Source organism: Primulina tabacum, chromosome 14 (assembly GCF_025594145.1).
Source record: "Primulina tabacum isolate GXHZ01 chromosome 14, ASM2559414v2, whole genome shotgun sequence".
NCBI classification, from domain to species: Eukaryota; Viridiplantae; Streptophyta; class Magnoliopsida; order Lamiales; family Gesneriaceae; genus Primulina; species Primulina tabacum.
Genome location: NC_134563.1, coordinates 3,639,560 through 3,644,502, shown reverse-complemented (window position 1 = coordinate 3,644,502; position 4,943 = coordinate 3,639,560). Strand labels below are relative to the sequence as shown.

The 4,943-nt window shown below is 32.7% G+C and overlaps 1 long non-coding RNA gene across 4 annotated transcripts; it reads left to right on the top strand.

The window, feature by feature from the left end:
• Positions 1–1,280: 1,280 nt before the first annotated feature.
• LOC142523620 (uncharacterized) lies at positions 1,281–4,648 on the top strand. 4 transcript variants are annotated; one of them, XR_012814781.1, is made up of 5 exons: positions 1,281–1,518; positions 1,601–2,403; positions 3,485–3,778; positions 3,856–3,947; positions 4,045–4,648. It is a non-coding gene; the product is annotated as an uncharacterized LOC142523620 (long non-coding RNA). The 4 variants fall into 4 exon arrangements; XR_012814779.1 differs by having other exon boundaries at positions 1,281–1,671; positions 2,297–2,403; XR_012814780.1 differs by having other exon boundaries at positions 1,281–1,671.
• Positions 4,649–4,943: the final 295 nt, after the last annotated feature.

Sequence of the window (4,943 nt, the reverse complement as noted above, 5' to 3'; positions counted from 1 at the left end):
TTAGTACTATATTTTTAATATTTGACACTTAATTTTCGTCCAAGAAAAATGTAGACTTAGGGAGTGCAAACAAAATTTTTTGTAGGCTATGGAGTGCAAACAAATAACTTTTTCGACAAGTATTGACAGATAATTTGTATTTGGGATCTAAGGAGTGCAGATCAATTTATTCTTAAATCAATCATATGTATGTCAACACACACTTTGGATATTAACTAGTTGAATGTTTCACCCTGACTCATTAATTTACAATAATTATTTAATAAATCAAAGCCTCTGGAATTGAATCGAGTAGGCCATTTTCCACTGAACATTATGGCCACCACTAAATTAGAAGAAGACTCAAAACTTAATAAAATTTCAAATAGATTAGTAGAAAACTCAAAATTGAATAAAATCTCCAAGTAAATCGCTCAGTTTATAAAATCATTTTCGCAAATAAAGATGAGAAAAAACGAGAAATAAAATTAAAAAGATTTACCTTTCACAAGAATCGAGTTCTCTCTCGTTGATTCAAAATTTATTTGGTTAGGGTAAAAGTGAAATGAAATCAGAGCGATAGACAAAAATTAGACGAAAGAAAAATGAAGATGAAGTTGGGTGATTCTTGTGGGTTTAGGAAATACGGTTTATAATAATTGTTTTTTTTAAATTGGTTTTCTAAAATTAATTTTAAAAAGTAAGGCCAATAATAATTGGTTTTTTAAAATTAATTTAAATATATAAAAATGTATATCGGTTTATAATCAGTTTAACCGTTTTTTTAAATTCAAAGTAAATATCAAACTGTTTAAATCGAATTGACCAATATTTTTTTTAAAAAGAAAACCAAATTATTAATTAAATTGAATATATATAATTTCTGATTTAATTCGGTCAAGTTCAGTTAAACTGAGCTTTTAGCTCATCCCTTGAGGAGATTGTGTTTTTTTTCCCCATTTATTTTGTTTCTTTATGTAACGTTTACATGTAATGTATATACATATATACAAGTGTATATCTTATATATATATATATACACCACAAGAAAAATTGTATTTAACGATGGAAATTAAATAAATTGTCATTAATTAACGACGGAAATAAAAAATTTGTCATAAATATAATATAACGACATAATTTATTTTTGTGTCACAACTAACGACGGATTTTTAAAAATTGTCGGTAATTTACCGACAAATAATTTTTTAGTCGTTAATTAACAACAAAAACTTTTAAGTTGTCGTTAATTAAGGTTAGAAATTAATATATGGCATAATTAAGACATAAAACATACAAACCCATAGCCCTTCTTCCCCAAAACGGTCGTAACCCCTTTTCTTCCCCAAACCCGTCGTCCTTCTTTCCTTACCAGAAACGGATCGTGCAGTTACCGGAATCGGAGCAGCAACCACCGTAGAAGGTAGCTGAGTTCTGGACAACGGTTGTAGAGGCTGGAACGGTAAGAAAGAGCAGATCGAGCCCTGTTAGCGAGCCGTGCGTGAGCTTCCTCTGCTTGTGCTTCTTGGTTCGAATTAGGTGAGCTTGTGCTTGTAACTTAGTAGTTTTGCTGTTTTTTGAGGTAGTATTTGAAGCCATTTCAGTTCCCTTGTTTTTCCAGCTTAGTTTCGGTCGAGATTTAAAGTTTTTCGGCAAGTTCCGGTAAACTCCGACGAGTTCCCGTAAACTCCGGTACAAGTGTTCATATTGTTCCTTTCAAAAATTCTATACTTTCAATTAATAACTCCTTGATTTGCAACTTATGGTGCATCAAACTTTTAATCTGCCTGTTTTATCATGACTGATATATATTTTGACTGTATTTTTTTGCTGAACGGTTTGGATTTAGATACATTGCTTGCCAACTGTTTGACGTAATTCGCCAATTAAATAATAAGGAAAAGAAACATGACGCCAACCTAATTCCTTTGAAAAAAGACTGCATTTCTTTATTTCAAATTTGGATCCAACAAGCAATGTTTACGTTGTGTTTTCTTGACATTAAATCATTGCCATTGAAGCATACTAGATGCTTAATATTTTAAAATATGTTCTATCCATATGAATTTAGCGTGAACCAAATCAATTTTTTTTCTCATATTTATTTTGAAAAGATCTTAAATAATAGATCTTTAAAAACTACACAGGTAGAGTCGGAGCCTGACGTTTTTCAACTATAATAATCTTTCCACTGTCGATACTATAATTTATATTTAATTTAAACATTCAGCGGGTCGGGTTTGATTAGTTCGAACTTTTTAAAAAATATCGTCGTCGTTGTTATATTTTGCTCTGATGATAGTGGAACATTTGCAAGCCTTCCGTGATATCAAACATGTTTATGTTTGATCCTAAGTTGCAAGACATTTGCGTACCAAATGATGGAGAAGCCGGCAGGAGGAGTTGGAGATTTAACTTTATTATGTAAGATTTTCGAAAACTCTGAGGATTAAGAGTGTGTTACATCATGTGCATGCAAAATCTTTTGAAGATCCTATGTTTGAACACCGTTGTCTTTATACTCATAACCATGGAAATTAGTGGGGTCTCGAAATCTATCGAATTTTTTGAGGCATTTTGTGCCTCTCTGCCGAGTGGTCCAATATATGATATGCATGCTGACTGTTCATTCCGCTACCTTATTTTTGATAAATTGATCTCCTTTTTTGATATCTAGATATCTTTGTAGATATCGAATTTGTTGCAGAGATCCACGTTGGACCAACTTCATTTTCTGTTTCCTTCTTAGAGTTGTTTGCTGTTCCATTGTGAATGCGAAGATTATTTATCTATGTTAAAATTATCAATTTTGTTGCATAGAATTATGTTTCATGTTCTGTTTCCTTCTCAGAGTTTTGTGCTGGTCCCTTGCAAATAAAGAATCTTGTGAAAATTGTAATTGTATGCCAAATATTTTGTTGGTTTGTCATTTACAAAACCTGTCTTGAGATTGTTAGAGTTTCTGAACAGAGGCTGTTGTCGGTGGTTGTTGCTAATAAAGGAATTGAATTTGATGATTGTTTAGATTTTAGAATATGAATTAGTTAAGTTAAATTTCAATCTTAACTCGAGTATGTTTCTGATTAAATTTTTGATTGATCTTTTATTGATTTATTTTGGAATTTTTTTTATTGAACCTCTTTTTGGCAGAGGTAACAAATATAATTCTCGAATTCAAATAATCTCTCTTCATGATCACAGTGGTTTTGAACTTTTCTTGGTCTTTCTAAAAGGTATTGCATGTATTGTTCATGTTGTAGTTTCCTGGTCCAAAAGTTATATAGTAAGAAAAATAGACATGTACAGATATAAAGCATTTTGGACTCGTGGTTAACTAAAATGTAGGATTAAATGAAATACTGGTGAGGGGTAGAAACTTGAATATGGCTTTTGTTTTATGTTTCTCGCGGGAACTTATTTACAAATGTATATATTATGTAAATATTGTTAATTAAATAATTTTTTATTTAAATTCAAATATTTATTTAGTTGATTTGAAATGCAGAAATAGTATCGTTGACGTCCTGATCATGATGCTCATATTAGGGCTACATGTATAACACTTGCAGCCGATCAGTATAGGAAAACACTTTGCAGTTGGCGTACAAAGCCTAAACTCCCACTTGGGGTTAATATCCAAATTTGGAACAAGTGGAAGGAAATCTGGAGTTTCTCTCAGTGGCAGGATAAGTCAGAAAAAGCTAAAAATAATAGGAATACAGAGCCTGAAGGGCCAGGAACAGGGGTGGTTAAACACATTGGAGGTTCTCGCTGTTTTATTCAACATTCTATTAAAATGGTTAGTTTAAATTTCTGTTATACTATGTCAATGAATAATGCATATATATAAATTTCTAAGCATCGTTGGTTTTGAAGCGTGAGGATTTGGGCCGTGATGCAAGTGCTTATGAGTTATTCAACAGAAAAAAGATGGTACATGGGTTGATGCTAGGTCAAAGGCTCTTGATGTGAGTCTTATATATAAGAAAGATTGTTGAATTATGCATTTTTATCTATGACTGATGCAATTGTTGTAAATCAATTAATTTCTCTTTGTTATCCTAGGCCGAGATGAATGATCGGTTTCTTGAAGCATCACAACTTGATGCTGATTGTGAGTCACCACAGAATCCAACCCCAGAGGTTCAAAATGAACTCTATATATTGGCTGTTGGTGGGGTTAAAAATAGAAAATTGTATGGTGTTGGCTCGCAGGCTGAGGTGTTGTATCATGAAGCTATGTCGGGACGTGCAACACACACACGTGATAACTATATGGATGTGGCTGCCGCTAAAGCTGAAGCTGCCGCTGCGACTTCTAAAGTAGAGGAACTTACAAAGGAGTTGACTACCTTGAGGCAGCAAGTTGGTTACTTGATGGAGCATGCACTTATTGACCCCCAATCCATCTCTTCTTCGAGTGCTCAAGATTATGACTATGATAGCACACAACCATAGTCCCCTAAGATATGTCATGGTTAATAGGCTTTTTTTGTAAGTATTGAAGCCATTTTGTCTCCATATTTTGGTCATTGAATTACGATTCATTTTGAAATGTGGCCACTCTTTTTGGAAATGTGGCTACTCATGATTTTGTAAGTAAGCAGGGGGGCGTGTTGATATTTTTGGATATGGATGGATTAATATGTTTTGAATGTTAATAGGTGGAATGAAGGTGTTTATTTTAATTTGATGTGATTTTATTATGTATATTCTTGGTTGGAAAATTGACACTGTATTGGATTTGTTGAATTAGAAATTGTGTTGGATAAAAGGGAATTAATAAAAAAAAGGGATCAGGGGGGCTGCCCAATTCAACATTTAACGACGGAAATTATAAATCCGTCACTAAACTTAGTAACGAAAATTATCATTTTGTCACTAATTTTAGAGACAGATTTATATTTTGTCCCTAAATTTACCGACGCCTTTATAATTTTGGTCGCTGTTTTAGTGAAGGATAT